Below are 25,429 nucleotides of genomic sequence, written 5' to 3'. Positions count from 1 at the left end.
GAACGTGGTGGCTCTGCCACAGTCGTAATGTGGCTGTGGTGGCAGTCTGTCCGCCGCCACGAATGTGGCGGTCTTAAGACCGCCACACTTGTAATGAGGGCCTTAGTGTTGTATATTCCTATGTTCCTTTCATAGATAGCTCCAGTGAAATTAGTGCTGGAGCCATTTTGTGCACTGAATAAATTAAGTGTTTATCTGCTGGGGAGAATGAAGCTCCTCTTTGTCTGTAGCAGGTGGCAGATGTAACCTGCCAGGGCGCATTGTTTTCATGGCTGCTATATTGCCACACATTTATATTCCTGAAGGCAAATGCCCCACCTCTCAATCCAGGGAGAAGGAAGACTGGACATCTTCACTTTGGCATGGCCAAAGATCATTAGTAATGCCAGATGAATGGTCACTGTGGTGATGTGCTCTTTACAAATGTACAAGCACCATTGTTCACAATCCTAAACAAATGCCAACCCTTCCTTTACTTGCTATGAACAAATCTCCTGGCTGCCAGCGAGATGTCTCCTGATGTAAGAGATCATCATCTTGAGTTCTCTTTTAGCAGTTTTGAGCCATTATCACTCAAATTGTATGGGCCCATCAGTGCCATATTGCCAATAGTGTCACTTTTCTAAAAAATAAAGACTATCCAACAAATGCCTCTGCTTGAGAAGTGTGATCTGAGTAGTAACTAGGCAGCAACTAGTCTAGCAAGGAAGTGAGAATATAGCTTTAAAACAAAATCTGGAGCCAGAGCATTGCTCAGCACCGCCATCTTGTCTGGATGTTGCTTAATGCTTTTATCCAAGATGTTTTATTGGTAAGTGGTTTTGTTAAACCCATATTTCTCCAGCTTGAAAGTGGGACTGGCACATTTTAGTGCTCCGCATATCACTGTAGGGTTTCATCATTATTATCGTAGGATGCAACAAATTATAATGCCATCACCATAGCTGAACATGTTGACGATCCACCAGGTGACTGCCTAATTACCTTCTAAAAGTTTCTCTGAACGATGACACCTAAAGATGGTGTCCTGACAGCAAAATGGACTTAGGAGTGTAGTACATAGTGCATTTGGTTCTTCTCCTTCAATGTGGACAGGCAAACATCAACAGTTTATAGACTCAATTGGTCTTCTGTTTTCTTGCATTCCACAAGGGACAGGCACTCCAGCTGTCTAATCCTAGCCTCCACCCCCCCCCCCCCCATCTTAACTCACTCGTCACAATTTTCTTCGCACATAACAGCAATACATTTTGGGCCTCAGAAGTTCACAATTTGTCCCAGAACCTCAGGGTAGATTTATAGGCTAGGAAATGCAAGACTGCAAATCCTCTTCCAATTTTTTCAAGCATTTGCATCCCCCCCTCTTTTCTCCCAGCTTGTCTCAGAACTTAAGGCCAGTAGCATGGCACCATAAGGGCTTTGGGAGGGCACCATTGCATTACAGGCGGTTAAAAGTAGAACTTGTGAGGGACCACCAAAAGACTTCTTAAAATGTACCAGACCTCCTATCATTGAGGCTGCACAAATCTCCACTGTTTCTTTATGTAAGGCCCAGTTCAGTTTTTATTTTAGCAAATACTATTCCTAAATATTTATAAAAAGGGACCTCTTTTACCTTCCTATTGCCCAACAACCAGTTGTATGGTTTAATGTTTTTCCCAAAAGCAATAAGTTCTGTCTTCTCCAGGTTAACCTTCAGATTATTTGACTCACAATAGATATTAAATCTATGCAATTTCCTCTGAAGGCGTACTTGGGTTGAATCCAGGATGGCCGAGTCATCTGTGTAGAGGAGGCATGAAATGTGTCTGCCCCCCATTTTCGACAAGAAGTAGTTGGCAAGGATGCTAGGGAGATCTGCTAGTAAAAGAGAAAACAGTGTAGGAGTCAGGACACATCCCTGCCCCAGCCCATTACCTAAAGGGAGTTTCTTTGAAAATGTCCCATTTAGATCAAGCTCCACTTGGGCCCAGTTCTGCAAATGACGATCCTGAAGTATTGCTATAAGTAAGAGAGGATAGAAAGTTGCTGTAACTAAAGCCCTTTTCGAAGTGCAGCGACACAAGTGTAATGAGTGGGGTAGATGAGCATCCCGCCAATACGTATCCTTACACTAGGACTGCATCCCAGAAGATTTCAAGCAGGACCCACACTTCCTAGATTTCACAAAAAATTAAGACCTGGCTCTTAACAAGTTAGGGCTTGATTTAGAGTTTAGCGGACATGTTAGTCCGTTACAAAGTGACGTGCAGCCCAAAATATTTAGTACCAGTGCCATTGGATATAATGCACTGGTAATAAGGCAGAAGCGACAGCATCACGCTTCTGAAGGAGTAATCTGTCTGCTGGACTCTAAATCAGGAACTCAGTCTTTCTATGAATTGACTGACAATTATAATGCTTATTCTGCACTGCCAAAAGACCCATTACAGGTGAATATTGTGCTCTATAAACTACCCCATAAATATATATATGCATAAATATATATTTTAAAAAAAAGGATACAGGAGCGTTATAATTAGGCTCACATTTTAAATGTACAAAACCATAGAAATTCATCTGCCACAGTAAAAGTTATTTCAAGGAACTATAACTTGTGCACTAAGATAACTATAACTTGTGCCATGAGTGCTGTAATATACGGGGTAATGAGCAGTGCACGACTACAGTGCAAGTTATGGTTATCTTAGGGCCCGAGTTATAGTTACTTGAAATAACAAACAATACCAGCTGAATTTCTATTGTTTTGTACATTTAAAATATGAGCCTAACTACAACAACCTCTGTAACCTTTGTTTTTTTAAGTGACTTTCTCCTTTAACAACACCAACCCCACGTCACACTGTGCTTGGCTGTTCGCAGAGGGCCAACCCACTATAAGCACAACAACCCTGCGCCGCACACAGTCAAAGGCTGTGTGCCGTAGGGTTGGCCGAAGGACAAGTGGTCAACCCCCCTTTAAGCTCCAAACCCAGCGCTGTGCACAGCCAAAGGGGTTTGGAGCTTAAAAGGGGCAACATTAAATATATATATTTAGCGGGGCTGCACGGGCCCTTTGGGCCCCACCATATCCCCGGGGCTATCTAACAAAATTCTTGGAGGGACCACGTGAACCACCTATGCACCCCAGAGACCACCATCTCCCAGGGCAACATTAAATAAATATATTGGGGAGCCGCAAGGACCCCCCCCCCCCAGGCCTACATAATAAGTTTTAAAAAACTTTGGGCGACCTTGCAGATCCTCCCCCCCCCCCCCAGTTTTCAAGGACCACCACCTCCCTGGGACAATATTTAAAAAAAATATGGGGGGGGAGGGGCACATGAACTGTCCCTACCCCAGGGGATCACCACCTTCCTGGGGCTACATAATGAAAAAAAACTTAGGGGTGTGGGGCACGCAGACCCCACACGGGGCAACTCAAAAAAATATTTGAGGGGGCAGCACAGACCCCCCCCCCCCTTTGCTCCGGGGACCACCACCTCCCCTGGGCTACATTTAAAAAAAATAGGGGGGGTGCAGCACCCCCCAGACCCTGGGACCACCCCCCCCCCTGAAGCCGAGTCCCAAAATGGCTGCCAACACTTTCTGGTTGAAGTGTTGGCAGCCAATCAGATATCAGCACAGGGACAGTTGGATCCGCGGATTCCCCACATCCCTAGATATCTCTATTTTTTAACATTTAATAACTCAAACTACTGAACGGATGTACACCAAATCACAAAAAGCACAATCTGCGCACAAAGATCTAGCTTCTTGCCAAATTTGGTGTAATTCAGTTCAGCTGTTCGGGCTGTAGATGTGTCTAAAGACCCTATGGGAAAATGAATGGGGACCACATGTTTTGGGCCCCCACTTGACGGATTATTCCGAAACATTCAAGGCAGCGGCTGAACCAACTGTCATATTAGTTTTGAAAATTTTGCGGATTCATCAAGTGACGACAGTTATTGGCAAAACAAAAACGCTTTGTCTATGGAAGCTAGGTCCTTAAAATAACTACCTACTGTGGACTGCCAGTCGGAGATATATATTTATATATATATATAGAGAGAGAGAAAGAGAGATAGATATAGATATATATAGATATTACGTATATCACTGCTGCATTTGAAATGTAGCTTTGCATACTTACAGAATACCAAATATTGTGGTCTACTGCATGGAAAAAAACATCACGATCGGTATATAATGCATACCAGTTTGGTCTGATGAGCTCTATTCGCGCTGGAAAGCGCGCTGGAGTATAATTGGATATTCCTCTGTATAGCAGTAAATGTATTCAAAGGGAAGGCAAGTTCCCTCTCAAATGTCAGCATGTGTAACCTTGCCATGGGATGCAAAGATCTGTGCTCCCCAGTGTGTCAGTCACGAATCTAAAAGCTGCGGTTTATAATAGGAACATACAGTTGTGCTATTGTAACAGAAATGTTTTCTTGAGTCTGAGAGCATGGAGATACTCTACATATTTGTTTGTGGGGTTCGAAGCTTAAAATAAGGTAATCTCGCTGGTGTAACGGACGTAACCGAACTCCCATTAGTTTAGCAGCAAGCCCAATGAATATCAATATTTCATGATTAGTAATTTGTTATTCTGTAGTACTGATAATTTAGATCTCCTTCACAGAAGGCTCTCTGTAAATCCAGATATTAGAAGGAGGATTACCTATTGAGGACTTTTCAATGGGCTTTACTGTGAAAATGGAAAAGTGGTGGAAACAGACTTGCATGTGATGGCGTGTAAGCAAGAAGAATCCCTGGATGCCTGTTGTTCAACTACAGAGCAATGCCGGTCTACATTCCTCAGTGACTATTAGAAAAGTCCACTCTGAGGCTGGATGGATGGAGCGGATAGTTATAATTCTATGTCAGAATTGGAGGCGAGGAATACAGAAAAAATATTAATCTCAACAGGCTTTTGGGCATGAACATAGCCAAGTATCACAACAAATACCTTTCTCTATAGCAATACTGTCTCTTCTACTCTGCGGCAGCTATAGATAAGGGTTCTGTTTTTCTCTGCCTTTGTGACTTTCGTTTGAATCGGTTTTTACTACTGTTTGTGCCATATTTGGATGAATTCTGTGCCAAACCTTGCTCTTTTGCAGCTCTCTGTACCTTGCTAGCCACAGGAATGCTTTGGTCAGTGCTTAATTTGTAAATAAAAACGTGCCGGTGCCCAAATCCCTCCTCTGAAACTCGCGGCCGCTGCATTTAATGTACAAGCAGGGAATACTGAGGCGGCATAATCCTTAAGCCATCTCGGGCCTCTTCAATCCATTTAAAGCCACTCCCTGCCCCTTCAGTTCACAATGCGTTCTGCTTTCTACCTTTGTGATGCTTTTTCGTTTTTCTCTTCCTCCGTCTTTTCCCATATGTGTCTTTTGCTCGCAGCAAATGCTTGAGGCAGAAGAATAAGTGCCGGCCCTCAAAAATGAGTGCCGTGATCAGCACCGGAAACAACAAGCACAAATTAAGCACTGCCTTTGCTCTCCTTACATGGTGGTGATATCACTGGAAGCGAAAGCAAACACGGTGAGGTGTTCCACCCGCTAGTTGGCACTGCGGCGCTCGGCTAGAGTGACTTCCTCTGCGCGTCTCTCTCTATCTCTCTCCTGGGAAGATTGCAGACCTGCGCTATAGTGGCCTCATTTGTTCTGCTTCCTCAGCCTGGAGACGGACGCCCCAGCAGGGGTATGTAGTCCTAATTCAGTTTAAAAACTACTGACGCCTCATCCTGCGAGATGCTATTATTATGGGTGCGTTTTGCTGGGGGTAGGTATTCTTGCATGCTTGCGCGGACACTCATTAATGCCTTTGTGTTTGCCTCGATTGTTTATGCACCCAGGCATTACTCCTTTGGTTACTCACACCGTAATATTCCTCTGGCCTAAAATCTGGCCACAGCCCTTAGGGGCATTATTGGAACACTGTTCCAATATGACCCTCTGTATTTTTGTGGGTGCTGTGTGCCAGGGGCCCTGACCCTTCAATTGGAGTCTTCCGGTCTCCCCTTATAGCACTGGTCACCCCAGTTTCAAACTCTACAGCTTGTCTGGCTCTAACTGGAGCCACTGGTCTCCCCTATAATTGGGTCACCCCCATATCCAAATTCACAGATTGATGTTAATTTGAGCCTCTGGTCTTCTCCTACTTCCCTGGAGCTCCAGGCACACACTTAATCCTACAAATTCCCGACTGACACTATGCAGACCTTGGAAAACACCTATATCGAAGAAGAGGATGTCTCATTCTTCCCATAGAATGAGGAATTCTGCGAGGCTGTAGATGCCTCCATTGACAGGGTAGTGGTGGATGCTATTGCCCCCGTCAAACAACACCTTTACTGGCAGATTGCAGAAGAATATGCAAAGACCTTTTGCCCTCTATCTCCTCCAGCTCTAGAAACCCCTCGCCCAAAACATAAATTGTTCAAAGTAGACCAAGGCGCCTTTGGGTGCCTCAAATGGGCCTTCCTCACCCAGACTCGGCCTCCTAATGACTCAACCGAGCCCCTTCTAGACTCCCGAACCACACTTCCCGATGCAGGGGATGGTGGCAACTCACATGGCGACTCTGATGACAAACCAGACCCCTCTCATCCATGGCTTTCCCCCCCACAGACTGACAAATCGGAACTCAAATCTGACATGGCAGACATGCTGAATCCGGACGAAATCGTGCATCCGTGCTCAGCAAATTGAGCTCCAGCATTGAAGGTGGCCAAGAATGCAGCTGCCCGTTTACCAAACCCTTTGGAAAAGAAGCGTGCAGCCACTTGCAAGCGGAATGTCCCTGTCCAACCATGAAAGGCAAGGTGGTCATGAACCTGGACACAGACACAAAAAACTCCTGGATGCTAGGGGCACATCACCTAAATCCTCAATAAGGCGGAAGAGGCAAAGGGCCTCCAGCTACCTTATTTCCCCAGAGGCCCTCTCCGGTTGGGCATAATATGCTATTATCTTTCTGGGAAATGCCAATTGTGCCCTCTCTACTGATTGCCATCACTCCATCCTCATGAAAGTCGACCCCACGCTGGGAGACCTGTCATCTTCGGAGGCTAGGACAGTGGCCCAAGGGAATCTTTTCAGTGATCCTTTTGTAAAGAAGCTTGGGAAATTCATGGCCACGGTTTCCTCCCTTGACAAGGCAGAATTCTCCATCGAAGATACCTTCAATGCACTTGTTTTCCACGGGGTCGGCAGAAGCAGGGGCTACACAGTCATCCCTCCATCCTTCTAGTTCTCCCACAGACAAGGCTCCAAGCGAGGGCAGTATCAGGGCTCCACCCGCTTCGCCACCTTCTACCCAACCAGAGACCAGAAGTTCAGAGGCAGAGGTGCCAGAGGTTCACTACCCTCACCGTTGGGTTCTCATTGGCACCCTGGTGCTTCACAAAGGTCCTCAAACCTGTGACAGAGCACCTAAGAGCGCAGGAGATGAAGATCGGCGTCTATATTTGGACTACATGCTCCTGATGAACGCTTGCCCCTGGAGGTTGTTGATGCAACTGAAGATGACAGTTTATCTTGTTGACCAGCCTGGGTTTTGTGATCAACAAGAGCAAATCACTTCTCATTCCTTCCCGAGCCATCAACTATCTGGGATTCAAGATAGATTCATCAAGGGCAACTCTGAGCCTGCTGTCGCAGAAAATGGTGAAGATTTGACACAAATTGAGACAAGCCTTAGCCAGACAATTCACTTCCCGCTGGCAACTAGTTCGGTTGGTAGGACGGCTGTCCTCATTCATCCAGGCTTTATTTCCAGGGCCTCTATACAATCGAGCGCTTCAATGCCTCAAAGCCCATCATCTAAGGGAACATCTCTCTTATTCCCAATGAGTACCTCCTTCAGATGACCCAAGGTAGAGATTTGTAGGTGGGTTTCACACATGGAGGCCTAGAATGGGAGGGCCATCTTCGGTTCCCATCCGGACCTGGTCATCGAATCAGATCCTTCCGATTGGGCTGGGGTGCTCACTGTGGAGAACGCTCCACAGGAGGAAGCTTGTCACGCAACATTTGCACATCAACTGTCTGAAGCCCCTGGCACGGTGCTTCACAGTCCGCTGTTGGATCAAGGACAGAATTCAGTCCTCCGTCCTCCTCAAGATGGACAGTGTGTCGGCAGTGCAATACATCAACTACCTGGTGTGAACCAGGTCGACAACACTGTCAGACTTGGTGAGGGACTTCTGGCAGTATTGCGTGGATCATCATATCTCGGTCACGGCAGAGTATCTTCCAGGACATACGAATCAGATGGCAGACTGGTATTCTCGCCATTTTCAAGAATCCAGCCTTTGGAAACTGGACCCAAGAAAGTTTGCCTTGATAGCTGCCAATTGGGGTCCCTTTTTGGTGGACATTTGCTTCGAGGCAGGATCACAAACTGACATGATTCTTCAGCTGGAGGCCAGATCCGTTGGCGGTTTGCCACCGATGCATTCCTCCAGGTCTGGATGCAGAAGATGGGATACGCCTTTCTCTGGTCTGCAATGATCACAAGGGTCTCTCGGTGCAAGTCTGGAAGAGGCAAGCAGAGTTGGTGTGGTGACATGGGTTTGGAGATCACAAGTTTGGTTCTGTGTTCTGATGGAACTTTTTTGGGATTCTCCAATCCTTCTCCCCAACTTTCAGCCTCTTCTTCTCGATCCGAACCTCTCACCACATCGATTGAGGTTTCCTCTGCCTCATGGCATGCCGGATTACAGGCAATGCTGGAAAATCCCAGGACTTTCGAGACAGGCTGAGATCCTCTTGTCCAAAGCCTGGGATCATTGCATGACCAAAAGCCACACATCTCCTTGGACAAGGTGGATGGGTTGGTCCACGTATGGCTCTCATGGACACAGCTATAGCTCAGATTCTCAATTTCCTTTCTGATATGGCCTCCCAAGGTTTAGCATACCATTCTATCAATGTGTCTCCATCAGCCATCTTAGCAACCCACTCCCCGGAGGACGGTTACCTGGTTGAACACTCGTTTGTGAGGAGACTTCTGTGAGATATTCGTCTCGCTTTGTCTCCGGAGTCTTGATATTTGAGCTTGTTGGACATTAATCAAATCCTCAATCTCTTCCTTTCTTGCCAACCCAACAGGTTCTATCACGTAAAGAACTGTTGGCCAAACTAGCCATGTTATTTTGTCTAGTATCCTGGTGAAGAGTCTCCAATGTTCAGGCTCTGGATATTACAGGTAGAGTGTTTTCTCCTACAGGAGTTTCCTTTATGGTCGGCAGGCAAACAAAATCTAATACTAGTGTCATCTCTTACCCTGCTTTTGATGATTTACCAAAACTTTGTGTGGTGAGATATTTGAAGGCTTATCAAGAAATGACAGAGGAGATCTGTCCTCCAGGGGAGAGACAACTTTTGATTGCCATGGGGAAACCACACAGAGCAGTATCTTCCCCACGCATGCAAGAGGCTGGCATTAACATTGGCTTATTTGGGACCCATTCTTTCAGGGGGGCGATGGCCTGCAAGGCTTTTCATCTGGATGTCTGTTTGGAGGAAATATTAAACGCAGCAGATTGGTCCTCAGATTCCACCTTTAAGAGGTTCTATTTTAAGACAGTCTCAGATGTGGCACAACTGGTGCTCAGAAAGCTTTGAACTAGCATAATCCTCGCCACCAGTCCTGACAAAGAATGAAAATGTTCCTAGCAATCGTAACGGAAACTTTAAATTCTATTAAGAACACCAAGGTGAGGATTATCCCACCCGATGAGAAATTCTTGATTCTTCCTCTTCCCGTATCTCACTAAGTAACAATTTTAATTCCTTATAACAGAGGGTGTTAATTGAACCTTCCCTGAAAGGAATATTGGCAATGTTCTTCGTGCTTACTGGATTGATGTTTCTCTTGTTTATAATGTATTGTTCTTGTGTCATATGATATTGGTACTGTGAGATTTCGGGGTTGTTGAACTTGGCTTACCCTGTGGTGTTCTTATTTCTTAGGAACTCATGGATCCAAGCAGGATTAGTGAACAATGAACGATTATGTGAGGTGCACGAAGAAAAGAAGCAGTATTGCTATGGAGAAAGGACTTTGTTGTGATATTTGTGTTATGATTGGTTATGTTTGTGCCCCAAAGCCTGTTGGGATTAATAGATATTGTCTGTACAAGCTTCAAAATGCCTGCGGTGTATTATCTTTAATCAGCAAAGTAAAAGATTAAAGCATAATCCTCGCCTCTGTGTCCATAATAGAATTGAAAGTTTCCGTTACGATTGGTACAAACATTTTCATTCAAGTGGACTAGAGACACGCAGACATTCAGAAATCCGCTCACTCACTCCATCACATTTCATTTTTACTCTCCCTCCAGGACATCCGATGTTCAGAAGAGCTCAGGGTTCTGGGCATGACCACACTTTGGAGGGAGTTTTATTAGTGCAATCCTGTGAAGATCTGAACATTATTCTAGTGAATGCAGAATGAGACATACAGAAAGAGACCCATAATCTGCTACATGGCCCTCAATCTGTCCAATCGGATGGTGGGGAGGAATGCTCAGATTACTTACCAGTAATCAAAACAAAGACCATGCTGGTCCTTTCAAGCTGGCCCATTTGGCAGTGTCACAGTGCCTGATGAACAAGTTACTTACCTTCGGGAACAAATTATCTGGTAGAGACATTGTCTAGTTGTAGATTCCTTACGTTAGAATTTTCCCCAGACATCAGACTGGACCTGGAGATTCTTCTTCAAGCAGTACCCTTGCGCCATCAGGTGCCGTCTGCCAACTTTACGCCCATTGTTGGTGTTATGGTCGCCATGATGATGTTGCGTCGTATACAGGCACCACCCCGGCATGCTGAAGCCAGTTTTTTATCACGACTTTCCACGCCAGAAGCACGGAGCCACAAAGAACACAGACTGGTGTGCCAGAACCAGGGCCCTGAAAGGGAGTCCCTGTCCCTAGAAATCAGCTCGCAGAGCGGGAAGGATGGGTTAGTCGGTAAGGAATCTGCAACTAGACAATGTCTCTACCAGATAATTCCTTACCAAAGGTAAGTAAGTTGTTCATCTGATAGGGACGTCTAGTTTCAGATTCCTTACCTTAGAATAGATACCCAAGCAATACCATCCCCGGAGGTGAGTCTGCGAACCAAGATCATACTAAGAAGTCCTGCAGGACTACACGGCCAAAGTAGCCTTTCCTGCAGACCTGACTGTTTAGTGAACGTGTGCAGGGACGCCCATGTTGCTGCCTGGCAGATGTCCAGGACTAGAACTCCACATGCTAATGCAGCGGTTGCAGCAGTTGCTCTGGTACAGTGAGCACGCAAACCCTCAGGGGGTTGCTTCTTAGCCAAAGCATAGCACATTTTGATGCAGAGAACAACTCATCTAGAGATGGTCCTTTACTGCACCGCCCAACCTTTCTTCACACCCACATAACCAACAAAGAGTTGATCGTCCATCCGGAAGTCTTTGGTATGATTGAAATAGAATGCCAATGCTCTTTTTGGATCTAGACAGTGGAATCTCTCCTCTTCACGATAAGGATGTGGAGGGTGTAAAAAGTAGGCAAGGTGATGGACTAGTCTACATGAAAGGGTGTGATCAGTTTAGGGTGAAAAAGGCCCTGGTACGAAGACCACTTTGTCACGATGGACAGAGATAAAGGGTGCCTCTGAAGAAAGAGTTTGCAGCTCACCCACTCTACCAGCAGAGGTGATGGCTACAAGAAAGGTGGTATTTAAAGTGAGAAGCCGAAGAGGACAATTATGGAGGGACTCAAAGGGAGCACATATGAGGAAAGTGAGTACCAAGTTCAAATCCCACTAGGGCATTATGAAAGGGGTAGGAGGAAACAAGTGGGTAAGACCCTTGAGGAATCTCTCAACAATGAGAGATTTAAACAAGGAGGGCTGATCTGTTAGTCTGAGAGAAACAGAAATGGCAGACAGATAACCTTTAAGGGCACCCAAAGCAAAGCCCTTCTGGACAAGAGAGAGTACAAGCAAAAGAACCTCAGACAGAGGTTCGGAAAGGTGATAACAGACTTGTTGGTACAACATGCCATACATTTGTTCCAACGACAGGCATATACTGTTTTGGTGGGGGGGGCGCCTGGCTGCCAAGATAACATTACAGACTTTGGGCAGAAGGTTGAAAGCTGTCAACTGCTGCCGCTCAATCTCTACGCAAGAAAGTGGAGACTGGACAGGTTCGGGTGGAGAACCGTCCCATGCTGCTGCAACATAAGATCAGCCCGAAGAGGCAGTCTGAATGGGGGATCGATGGCCATACTTTGAAGCTTGGGATACCATACTCTCCATGTCCAGTCCGGAGCCACAAGGATTACTTGGGCCCAGTCGGTTTTGAGTTTCTTGAGAACTTTGGGCAGAAGTGGTATGGGCGGAAAGGCGTATAGAAGGCATGAGTTCCACCCAAGATGAGAAGTGTTGTGGAGCGAGTGCCGCCTTGGAAACTCCAGTACGCAAAAACAGCTGACATTGCGCATTCTCTGCAGCGGTGAACAGATCTAACCAAGGCTCTCCCCACTGCTGAAAGAGACCATGTGCCGCCACCAGATGGAGATGCCATTTGTGATCGACCATGCATTGACGGCTGAGCCCGCCAGATGTTGAACCACCAGGGACATGCCCTGGTTTCCAGCCACGCCCAGAGGAGTGGAGCCTCCTGACAAAGGGCCTAGGACTCCACTCCACCCTGCTTGTTGCAGTACCACATGGCTGTGATGTTGTCGGTGAACACCTGCACCACTTTCCCTTTGAGACAGAGAAGGAATGCTTTTAATGTAAGCCTGATCACCCTGAGCTCCAGAAGATTCATATGGAGCCCAGAGACCAGACGCCCCTGATCTCCGCCTCCCCCATGTTGCCGCCCCGTCCCAGGAAGGATGTATCTGTCACCACGGTCAGATCTGGTTGGGGAAAGGAGAGGGATCTGCCTTTGACCCAATTGTGGTTTGAAAGCCACCACTGCAGATCTTGCGCACTTCCCTCTGAGATTTGGACCATGTCGGAGAGATTCCCCTAATGCTGCACCCACTGGAACTTCAGGCCCCACTGCAGAGCCCGCATATGCCATCTGGCAAGTGTGACTAGTAGTATGCAGGAGGCCATAAGGCCCAGCAGCCTCAGAGTCATTCTCACCGAAATCCAGGACAGCGGCTGAAACGTCAGTATCATAGTCTAATTATCCTGGACTCGCCGCTCGGGAGGATACTAAACTGCACTGTGTCCAGAACAACTGCGATGAAAGGGAGCGTCTGAGAGGGAGTCAGGTGTGACTTCGGCACATTTATAGTGAGCCCCAGCGAATGCAGGCGGTTCACCATAGTCTGGAGGTGGGAGACGACAGCCTGGGGTGAGCCTGCCTTCAACAGGCAGTCATTGAGATAGAGGAAGACTGAAACCTCTAGCCTGCGCAGATGAGCTGTGATCACCGCCATCACTGTTGTGAACACCCGAGGGGTGCTGGTAAGGCCAAAGGGGAGCACGGCAAACTGAAAGTGCTCATGACCTACCATGAACCGCAAGTAACGTCTGTGGGTGGGCAGGATGGGAATGTGAAAGTATGGCGTCCTGCAAGTCCAAGGCTACCATCCAGTTGCCAGGGTCCAGGGCAGATAGAACCTGAGCCAGAGTAAGTATTCCAAACTTCTCCTTTCTGATGAAGAGATTGAGGGACCATTGGTCTAGGGTTGGGTGGAGGCCCTTGTCCTTCTTGGGCACCAGAAAGTAGCGGGAATAACAACCACAACCTAATTCTGGCACAGGGACCCTCTCTATGGCTCCCTTAGCCAAGAGAGCTTTAACTTCCTCGTGGAGAAGTGCCAAGTGATCCTCCGCCATCCGATTGCAGGATGGTGGCATTGCTGGAGGGGTAGTCTCGAAGGGGTAAGTGTAACCCCTTCGGACAATTTGCAAAACCCACCTACCCGTCAAGATGGATTCCCAGTGGAGCAGGTGATGGCAAATCCTCCCTCCAACTGGTCTGCGATGGAGTGACAGACTAGGAAGATTTGGGGGCTGCATTGAGGAGAGGAAGCTGTGAGGGGCATGGTTTCTGTGTTTGGAATGGGTTGCATCTCACCCGTCAGCAACAGCTTAGGAGAGAACAGCCCGGGCCTCCTTCGGGACCTGTGGCAGCACCTGCGCAACCGTATCCCGTAAAATATGGGAACAGCGGCCCAAAAGGCACGTGTTGTTCACAGACCGCAACACCAGACTGGAGGAAGAGAACATCTTCTTCCCAAGTTGGTCCAGTAATTTTGATTCCCTATCCGGGGGTGTGGATGGGAATGCTCCAGAAGAGGAAGAAGCCTGGATGACCAAACTCTCAGGCGTGGGATGTTGGGTCAAGAATTTGGGATTGTTAGGCCTGTATGACCGCTGGCAATTGTCCTGTTGACAGGAGCCCCTGGGCTGGGTTTAGACCACGTCCTCAGCAGGATATCAGTGAGGGATTCATTCAAGGGCAAAAGGGTTCAGACGTGGAAGAACCTGGCTGAAGCATTTCAGTCAGGAGGTTAGTCCTGACAGCCACAGAAGGCAGCTCGAGGCCCAGGACCTTGGCTGTTCTTCTCACCACCATAGAATATGAGGCTTCTCGTGGAGGCACGGTAGGAGAAGAAAGCATGCCAGCATCAGGGGAGGGTCTAGACCACTGGCTTTGCCCAATATACCTGAGCCCAATCCATTTCAGGATCTTCTGGCTGGAATTCTGAAGGGTCCAGCGACCCCTCCATACTCTCAGCGTACCCATACCCATAGGCATAAGGGGCAGGATCCAATCTGGGAAACATAGTCCCTGTCAAAGACGTAATCGGCATCTAGCGACGCTGCTGCGGCTCTGGATTGAAGTCGGGAATGAGTATGGAATCGACGTTGATCGTGGGTCCAAGCTGCATTGAAAGAATAAACGTCTTTACTGATGCTGGGGAAGGTCACGAAGGCACGACCGGCGCCGGTATGGATATGGTAACAGATCCTAGGGTGCCCTCCAGAGCCGAGGCCGAAGCCGCCAGTGTGGAACCCAACGGGGCCCCCTCCAGCCCTAATGGGCCCAAAGACATCACAGGAGGGTCAATCTGCCAAAAAATGGGGCACAAGGCCTTGGAAATATCTCTCAGTTGGGCAGGGGTGGCTCTCGCTTCCTTAAATTCGAGGAGGCGCGGAGCCGACCCAGAAGCAGGCTCTGAGGACGGAGGTCTAGAGCATCGATGCTCCTCCCACAACGCATAGTCCGAGCGACGGGGTGAAGGCAAAGAACGTTTGTTCTTTTTCAACTTCTTCTTCTTGTGACCCAAATGCCCTGATGATTTGGAGGACAATTGGTAAGGGCTCCGGTCTCATGACCTTCCTCTCGAATGAGACCGGAAGTGATGATGAGCCGAGCACTGGGCCACCAGGAGCTTTATGGACTGCTCCCTCAAAGCCCTTGGGTTCATGGCCCGGCACTCGGAGCACAACTTCAGGTGTTAGTCGCGCCCCAGGCACCACAATCAGACAAGGTGTGGATCTGTCACCGACATCATGCAGTGACAGGAGTCACACGGCTTGAATCCGGTCTTGCAGGAAGACATCTCTACGCACCAAGTAGGTCAAAAAGCTTTGAAAAAAAGGTTGAAAAGTCAGTCAAAAAACGATTGAGGGTAGCTCTTCTCCAGATCTGTGCATAGGCTGGCGCGGAAAGAAAAGAACTGACATCAGCATACCGGGGTGGTGCCTATATATGACCGTGACATCACGGCGCCAACGATGGACACAGAGTCGACCGATACCACTTGACTGTATGCAAGGGTACTGCTCGAAGAAAAATCTCCATATCCAGTCTGACACCTGGGAGAAATTCAAAAGTAAGGAATCTGCAACTAGAAGTCTCTATTAAATAGGCCAGTTCAGCACTACCAGTAATCTTTATTACACCTAATCAAGGTCTTCTATGTCATAATCCTTTCTCTGTGAGGCAAGTCCCAACAGAAAACGTGTTTTGTTTTTTAAAGTTTTACTAATTCAACCATAACAGCCTTTTTATGCCTCACGACGGCTATGAAACTACACCGACTCTCCCAAACATCTTGATTATGCAAAGCAAATAGCTTACTCGAAAGGGTCCCTAATTCGGAGTAATGAAGATTCCTGGTATGTAGTCTAAGCATTACCAGTGTATCTTTATAATAAAACAAGTGTCCAAAGCTTTGCTCAGAAGCCTGTACTATTAAATGTCAGAGCGCTGAATACCAATGCTCTAAAGCCTTTAATTCACCTCAGGCGTTTTACTGCCATACACTCTCTCCCCTTTACCTCTCTCTTACTGGTTCCTTCTAAATCACTTTGCAATGGATTTTCCTTCTTTCTCTTCTTTAGTCTTTCTGCTTTGTGTACTTTGCCCTCTCTTGCTCTAGGGGAAATGTCTCAAGAGGGAAAGGAAGTGCTGGTTCCCAAAAATGAGTGCAGGTGGCCCGACCAGCAACCATTGGCTCACATTAAGCACTGAGCATTTCCTCATCATCAGCCTTCCTTGTCACAGTCGTTACTCCATGAGGATGTACCAAGCGGAAGGAAATATCGTTTACACATAACAAGTTGAATGCAACATCTGCCTTTATTCCATTACCCTTTGTTTGATATCAAGCAAAGGGCCAGGTGTGCAAAGCCATTTTGCAGCCGTAAAGTCTGCAATTTGCAAAAATCAAAGGGTTTGCAACCACAATATGGCTTTTTTAATGCACTTAACCCATTTTGTGATTTGGAAACAGGTTACTGAATTACAAAACGTGTTTAGAAAGGCCTAATGAATTACTATTTGGAAGGGGAGTGTCTATGGCAGGGGTCTTCAAACTGGGGGGCGAGCCCCCCTAGGGGGACCTCAAGTGATCCCAGGGGGGCGCCAGGCTCTGGCCAAAAGAAGCATTTCACAGATAACAGTATTTTGTTTTAAGCAGAAACATGTTATTGCATTTTTAAAACGGCAACAGTACTTAACTGCAATGTTTAAATATATCTAGACATATTTAAACATTGCCATCTTTATAAAATATTTGTGAAACATTCTGAAGGGGGGCCCAGTGATTTTTATTTTTCAACTGGGGGGGCGCGGCATTAAAAAGTATGAAGCCCTCTGGTCTATGGCATCCCTTTCAATTATCAGTTTGTTACCGTATCAGTATTTTCCAACAGAAATCTGGTAGCAAAACATTGGAAAGCTACTGACTCCTGAGTTGGTGTGGTACCATATTCACAAAATTCCAAATACACTATAAAAATAGCTAAACGTTTCTTTTTAAATGCATCTATAAAAATGGGTTGATTTTTAAAAAACATACTTTATTTAAATGCGATCACAGACATGGTGGTCTGCTGACCCAAGCAGCCCAGCATCACTGTGATGGCATCCAGTTGTACGGAGTCAGAATTTACTACGTAAAGCATGAAAACTGATGAAGTAGTTCGGATTATGATCCACTACGATTCAGAATTTTGTGAACTGACCTATTATTGCATGGATTAGTTTACAAAAGTTTTTTCCAGTTGCAAAACGTTGGTGCGCAATTTGTGATCACTTTTTTGCAAATGGAAATGTATCCATTTGGCCTCAGTTAATCTCATAGAACAAGGTACTACCTCTGAAAATTGACCATATTTTCTACAAGATATGTCCAAATGATAGTGATGTACCAAAGCTTGAAGGGCAGACCATGTTCCTGCTCTACATATTTCTGACATTGAGATACCCTTAGCATTAGTCCATGAAGCTGCAATTCCTCTTTGACCCACCCATGATTCCTACAGGTATAGATACCGCTGCACATTTCAAAGCTGTCAAAATAGCTGACTTCACTCACTAATTTACTGTTGAAGTTAAAGATGTGGGTCCCTGGCTATTTTCTCCAAAAGTCATAAATAAAGAGGGACAAGAACGAGATAAAATAAAGCTAAAATAAAGCAATAATTTTCTTTCAACTTTTAAGGAAAGTGAAATGTTTACTTCTGGAGTGGATGGGACTGGGAAAAAACTGACAAAATAATCTCGTGTTCCAAGTGAAATTTAGAAATGAATGTTTTATCTGAACAAAGGACGTGGTCAAAGAATAACTTCGGATAAGGCTTATTAGTTTCTAAAGTCCCTACTTACTCTGGCCGTCTATGTGAAGTAATAAGCAATAAAAAGGCAACTCACGAAGACAGAAAAGGAAATACACTGACTGTAAAGGTTCAAAACGAGTATTCTGAAAAGCTTTCTACGCAGAAGGGAGATGCCAGGCTGTAACTGGGGGACGAATGACCGGTCTGCAATGTTCAAAACCAAACAGAAGTTTACTTGCTAATAAGAACGTAACCTTTGAGACAGAGCTCCCATGATATCTAATCGCTTTAACTGCCACCCACTGAAGTTTGAAGGAAGACACTAACAAACTTACAAGGAAAACATCTCTAAGAGAGTATTACTTTGAAATGGCCACATGCATTAAGGTGCAAATACTTTTCTAAACACCATTTTGAAATGTTTTGCAATGCCTTTCAGGTGAAGCTAATGTAGGGTGTTTTTCTGCTTTGCTGAGTACACACAGCTACTCCTAGAGAGCAACTCATTCCCTCTAGATTCAACCTCTCAGGTTCTAGACCACTCATTAAAAGTCTCAGGAGAGCTGATCTGGGGAGATCCGGCCACTGAGGAGGGCTTGGTTACATTGGCAGATGGACTCGAGGCTTCTTCAATACTTTATATTGCCTTCTGGGCCAATATGGGACTATTAACAATACTATGACTGTCTCCACCTCAATCTTGATGAGCACCCTCTGGAAAAAGTAAATCTGAGGGAAGGCATATGGTAGGTCTTTCGGCCATTTGAATGGCAGGACATTCACCCACCACGTTTCCTGACAAGGCATTCTGGAACAAAATTTTGGGATCAGTGCAGGTTTCCTGGGATTGAAACAGATCGAACCAAGGCCACCCCATCCCGAGGATCAGTCTGAAACACTTCTCAATGCAAATGGTATTCACTGAAGAATGGAATGTCCTCCTGCTTAAAAGGTCTGCCTTGACACTGGCGACCCATGTTATGCAACATGCTGTCAGGAATATAAGATTTTTAATTGCTCAAAGTCTCATAGTTTGAACTACCTTGGCTAGTCCCTGACAACACGTGTTCACATAAAAACGTATATCTGATCGGGCCACCTGTTTCCTGTCCTGAACGTCACTGTCGCCATGTAATCAATGGAGCAAGCATCTGAAAGACCCACAGGGACAACATCAATTCTCTCCTAGTGACACTGTGAAACTGTGATTCAGCTCTTCCAGGGCCACTGACCATGAACTATTGAGTCTTCTAAAGTTGCTCCCCATCCCAGGGCAAAGATATCTACGGTAATTAACTTTGGTAAAGGGGAATTAGGTGACTCACTTTAACAGATTTTCTTTTGATAATCATGATGCAAACCCTTCTGGAATTTGAAGCAAGAAACCCATTTTTGCTGATCCCAGTAAACTAGAAGATGGCATATTAATGGATTGAGATGCAGATAAGCTCACGGAACCACTGCCGTTTTGGCTGACTAGAACTCTTGCATCAGCAGTCACATTTCTGTTGGTGCCCAGTCCTTTGACAACAAAGTAACCAGGTGGTGCAGAGGAATGATAATTTGATCTAGGGGTAAAAAGACTCTTTCTAGATCTGTCCTGCATGGTGCACCTATGAACAGCGGGTCCTGTGATGGTATGAAACTAATTTGTCTTAGCTTAGAAGAAAGCCAAGCTCTTGCAGCATTGGGCATATTGTTTCTGGGTAATTTTGTGCCTTAAAAAATAAAGAAGCAGAAATTAATATATAATCTAGTCAAGGAACTAACTGAATTCATGATTTGCAATAAAATCACAAAAGGGCCCAGTAGTTTTGTGACGCACAAACGGCAGTGCTGTGAATTTGGAAGTGTCTATTGCCCACTACAAAAAATAAAATTCTGTGATCCTTGTTAAATTGGCACATGTCTTTCAAGTCTGAAGTTGGCATAAAATCCCAAGGATTTATGAGCAGAATCATTGTTCTGAAAAATATAATTTTGGATCACGTTCTGAGGACTAGCCAATTCTGCCATTTTAAGCCCAAGAACGGTTTGTTAACTCCTGTCTACTTCGAAAATACAGAAAGAATTGAGTGCTAATCGATCTGGAGGTACTCAAATTATTTTCCTTTGCTCCATCCATATTGTGACTCCCTCGCAGAAGCCGTCTTTTTACATGGTGTGTACTAGTAATGTGTCCTTCACATTGTTGTATTGTCATTGTTTTGGGGGCAGACAAGCACTGTTAGAGGGTGGCAGCTGGAATATTTCAGAACAGGTGACCCGCAGGCGATAGGCTCATCCAAGAAATGGTCTTCTTGCACAAACACCCTACTTGAACTGAGGCAGATGGCATTGTTTGTGTCAAAGAAGCTAATGAGACCTTGAAGCAAGCCCTCTAAAAGGTTGGAGAATATTTTTTTCTTCAGCTAATTTTTTAAAAGCTCATCTAGCTGTAATTTTGGCCCCAGCAAGGGAAGGTGCAAATTGATACATTTTTGTGTATTATCAAATGTTTATGGTTTCACCTAAAAATGTCTGCTCCCTGAAGTAATAACACCAGATGAGGTGGCCGCCACACATTAAGAAAAATGATATCAGATAGAAATCTAGCCTACTTTGTACTCCATCATACAATGCCCGAAAATCGTTCAGCGGTGCTTGAGAGGCATACGCAGCAAATGTCTAAAAGTAAAGTTTGAAGCTACACATGCCCTCTCCAGTGAATTTTCCAACTTTCTCTGTGTTGCATAGTGTGGTACAGTCATCAGACGACAGATTAGATGATATACTGGCTACAAAAAATGTCTTCAACCGTTTGGGGAAAGTGCATTTCACGACTTTGAAATGATATCTTCATGCCCGAAATCTAGAAATCCTGCTTTCTCAACATTATTCAATTTTCTCTCTAGACAGATCGAATAGCTAAATGAACTGGCAAGGTATCTGATGCATGTGTACCAGAAAAACTGAGGTATTCATCCGAATCATCATGTTCCTTTATGCTAAAGCCTTTACTATTTTTTTTGCACTATATTACTTGAATCAAATTGCCAGTCCTTGAACATATTTTCCGCTCTAGGGTTCAGGCTGTGCATCATCCAAATCTTAATTCAGTTGTGTGAGATCTTCATATGGGCCAGGCAGCCCATGGGCTTATATCCACTCCTTTACATGCTTGTATTAATACCAGGAGCAGCTCCCGTCCAGTGTGCATAAGAGTGTCTGATTACACTCGGGCTCCCAACAGCAGAAATATGCTAAGGAGAACAATCGGGCCATCTCCCCACTATTGCGTGAACCTAGGCTATCCGCAATAAATCTCAGCCTTGCCACTCAATCAATATAAACGTATTCCTTGCTGTTGGTCTGAGGATGCCTACCTGCAGATAGAGACAAGGAAAAACAGAGTTTCAGAGCTAGGTGTTGCTTCACCATAGTCATGAAGAATAAGCTTAGTAAAAGGACTATGTTATGGTTGAATGAGTAAAACTTTAAATAAAATGCGCTATGAGGGGAAAAAGAGCAACAGGCGCTTTTCTCACGGATGAGAACTCAACTCCTGAAGTAAGGACTGTGACGAATATGACCCGGCTGAGGAAGTAATGCTTTTTTCCACACTGTTGCTTTCCCATACGGTCATGGACAATCTTACATTTTCTCGGTCAGTGACTGGCTTCTTGAAATTTCTATTTGAGGCAGGATCACTATGCCGAGGTCCAGGGAGCTTTGCACCGACAAACTACTGACAACAAGCACAAAGAGCTTAGAAACACCACAGATCTAGGATTCTGCTTTTTGATTCATTGTAATTGTCATTCAGTCGCTCTCCTGTAACAACAAATATCCGTCTTGCAACGTTTCCCTCTCCTACAATGGTACAAGTTGTTTATGAGCATTGCTTTATATGGAACTCAGTTCCCTGAAATCAAATACAAAAGAATGCAAGGCCTTTTTAACTACTAGATCTCTACAGACGGCAAGTTTATTAACAGTTACGTTACCAGCTGGTCAGACAATGACCCTGCAATCCCAATGTCCGTGCATCATTCTCATATGACCTATGCAGATGACCCAGCGCCTCTACTATTTTCAGTACTAGCCATAGTAATGCTGTGGGCAGTTCTAAACAAGTACAGTTTAATTCATTTAATGCAAGAACGTATTCAGTCTACAGTACAACTTTTATTGCAATTGCATCGTTTCTTCCATTACTCTCTTGATAACTTAACTTTTATTAATAAGCCCTAGACAAGCTAGTTTACGTTGGTGAGGTTTCCACTCTGTGCGGGCTGTTAATTCATTCGTCACAGGTTAAGTTCGATTCGTTTTGCTCAAGTCACCTTGTGCGGTTCTAAATGAAGTTTAGGAGTAACTTTGTGGAATTAATTCTGAAAATAAGCACATGATCTTTAACTGTGCAACTTTTATTTTATCCTTTGTGTTGGTGGTATGCTGGTAGGCTGTCTCATGAACCAAATGTCTGATATAAGCGAGTCAAATGCAGCATTTCAGCTATTTTTCTATATAAGGCGACATTTTCACTTGTGTGTTTGCAAAATTTGTATGAAGATAGAAAGGCGTACATAATTTAGTCAGATTATTGAAGTAATTTGGTATTATGTGTGGCGTAGTTAGATTCACTTTCCATTACATTTTAAAATACTGACTAATTTATGGATGTACATTTTCGTGTTTGTTAACTGTTAATTGGGAACTGAATGTGTATTTGTTATGGTAGTGAGTGCTCAAAAAGGTATTCTACTACCTTAATTCTAAACGGATTCCCACTGCTAAGAAAGGAGCTGTGTCTTGTTATGGGAGTATGATTTGAGTGGAACCTGACCTCATAATGACACTGCAATTCAGACAAATAAGTTTTGCTGAGTGTCTGACAAGTGATTTTCCACCATCAAGTCTACAGCAGGACACTTTCTTTGTGAGTCCCATGGACAAGAAAGTGGACACGGTCTTGTACTGACCCTCTCTTGATGGTGACCTCTCCAATAAGCTACACAGTCTGGATGAGTAGCTCTTTTTGTCCTTCACTGCCCAGGCACAGAGGTTTAGCAGCCTTTCCTATCCCCCCTTTTCCATAGAACCAGTATTGCCCTTGCAGTCGACTTGTAAATGGATCCCCTTGCCTGATACCCCCTCCCCTTGCAGTTGAACATGTATTTTCATGGGGATATATTGTTGTGGTCTACTGATGTTTTGTATTCATATTTCTGTTACTTTTGACCGAGGAGCCCAAATGATCATATATTCTTTCTGAACTTGCCCACTTCAATTCTTTTGACCTGTGTCCACCAATACTGGGCACTGGACTTGCAGCATGTAATTTACCATCAAGCTCTTTTATGCTAACTTCAAAAGCAGGGACTCTAATTATTGGCCCTCAGGATCTACCACTACATTGCTTCCTTATTTGAAAATGTATACAACAGACAATGTTACACCAGCTTATTGAATTTCCTGAGTCATCCAATGATTTGTCCCTTTTTGGGAGGCCTATGTAAAAACATGTCTCATGCAGTCCATATTTTGCTACTCTAGAATTTTCCATTTAGTCTCTTTCTGAATGTTTGGTACATCAGCGTCTCTGCTGCTGGCCATGATTTGTTCATCCACCAGATATCCTTTAGTCGGTATTAGCAATATCTTACCCTCGTGAAATGACACTAGATACTATAAAATTATTTTAAACTGTCTATCCATTTGAGCCATTTCGTGCTGTCTGTGGAGAGTACAAGTAGTTTCAGTGCAAACAGATTTCATCAATTAACTGTTTTTCTTGGCAAACCTGATGATAAAACATGGTCTCCAGCCACTTGCCACCACAGAGAGAATATGTACTTAGACTCGGATTCAAAAGTGGGTACCACTATCTGCTGACCGGCAATCTAGCATAGCCCACCCTCCTGAGACTGCTGCCACAGTATCACCAACCACCAGGTGGTCCAAGAACAAACTGCTCTCACTAAGAAACCTTCCATGCCTGCTATAATCAAGAGATCCATAAACAGCTTTAAATCCATTGGCTACGTACAGCTTATTCGAAGATGGCAGACCATGACCAAGTGCGAGTCCCCTCAGCTTCTTTTCCTTATCCAAGTAGGTAAGAAGCCAGCACAAAGACAAAAGCTTGGACATTTTACCCTCGCCTATTTACTCACCTCCCTTTCTGAAATGACTAGCATGCCTTCTATCGCCACACAAGAGTCGGGCAACTGTCTAGAGAGGTGGGCACCACCTTGGGAATGGATGTTGGGTCTCCAATGAAGTCTGTGATACACACTAACAAGTTACTAAGAACATAAACAACGGCAGTGTTTGCTGTGATTCAGGGTGACCGCTGAGTCTTACGTGGATTCCTCGTAGCATTGCACTTCAGTTACCATGTGTTTCAAATACCGGACAGTGCAGCACACAGCTGAAAGCCCATCAAACGGCCTCCCCCATAGGTGGGTGCACCAAGTATTGTCAAGTCGATTCTGGTGCTCAAAGTAATAGAGATACGACATGGAGCCCTATGCCACATCAGCTCGCTCAACACTCCCTGAAGCAGCCCAGAGATTGCACTTACTTGGGACTACGATGAAGAGAAGACGCAGGAGACTAGGAACCTTAGACAAATGGAGTCTAAAAGACCCTATACCAGTAATGTTTCTCATGCAGTAGAATGGACTGCACAGAGACATGTAGTCGTACTAATGTACTGCTTATTACAATCATATTGTAATATACATTTTCCAAGTAGTTCTGGGGGAACTTATCTTCTACCATGTGGTTCCCTGAACTGTAGCCACTTACTCCTTCCATTCTGCTTGCCCCCTCGAAACAATGGATTTGAATACCTACTACTTAAAAAAAATAGACAATTCTTCTAAAACATTTATTATAGAATGTGTGTGTGTACACACCTGCAGGTTTAAATGACAGAGCCGCAAGATGAGGACAAAGATCAGAAGAATGTAATATGAAAAAAACTGTATAATAACCAGGACGGAACAGTTTGCAACCCAGAAATCTGGTCTGATTCCAATTCACAACTGAGTTCCAATGGACACGATGAAGCCCAGGTCAAGAAACTGATAGCAACTGGGGTTTCCACCCAGGTTCATCCATAGAGGATGCTCAGAAAGATATAAGAAACTGCCATAAATACAACAATCCCAAATTAGGTCCTACTTCTTTTGACATGTAATCCTAAAATGGGATTCAGACATCTTTATTAAAATAATGGCTGCTTTCTGCAGTAATTTTATCTATTGAGACAAAATTCCACACTCTAGTCCACCATATGTCCATCAAGAGTCCCGGCATCTTGCCTCTAGGATCAAACATAATGTAAGTCGACAACAAGT

The 25,429-nt window shown here is 45.0% G+C and overlaps 1 protein-coding gene and 1 long non-coding RNA gene across 4 annotated transcripts in view; one reads left to right on the top strand and one right to left on the bottom strand.

Moving 5' to 3' along the window:
• LOC138285776 (uncharacterized) overlaps positions 1 to 10,154 on the top strand; it is an 86,619-nt gene extending 76,465 nt beyond the window's left edge. Inside the window, exon 3 of the long non-coding RNA XR_011201642.1 lies at positions 9,972 to 10,154. This is a non-coding gene — a long non-coding RNA (uncharacterized lncRNA). The remainder of the gene's footprint in view (positions 1 to 9,971) is intronic.
• DPH1 (diphthamide biosynthesis 1) overlaps positions 1 to 25,429 on the bottom strand; it is a 1,238,545-nt gene that overhangs the window by 683,477 nt on the left and 529,639 nt on the right. The window lies entirely within an intron of this gene.

This window comes from Pleurodeles waltl, chromosome 3_1 (assembly GCF_031143425.1).
Source record: "Pleurodeles waltl isolate 20211129_DDA chromosome 3_1, aPleWal1.hap1.20221129, whole genome shotgun sequence".
NCBI lineage: Eukaryota > Metazoa > Chordata > Amphibia > Caudata > Salamandridae > Pleurodeles > Pleurodeles waltl.
This window is presented reverse-complemented; position numbering and strand designations above follow the sequence as displayed.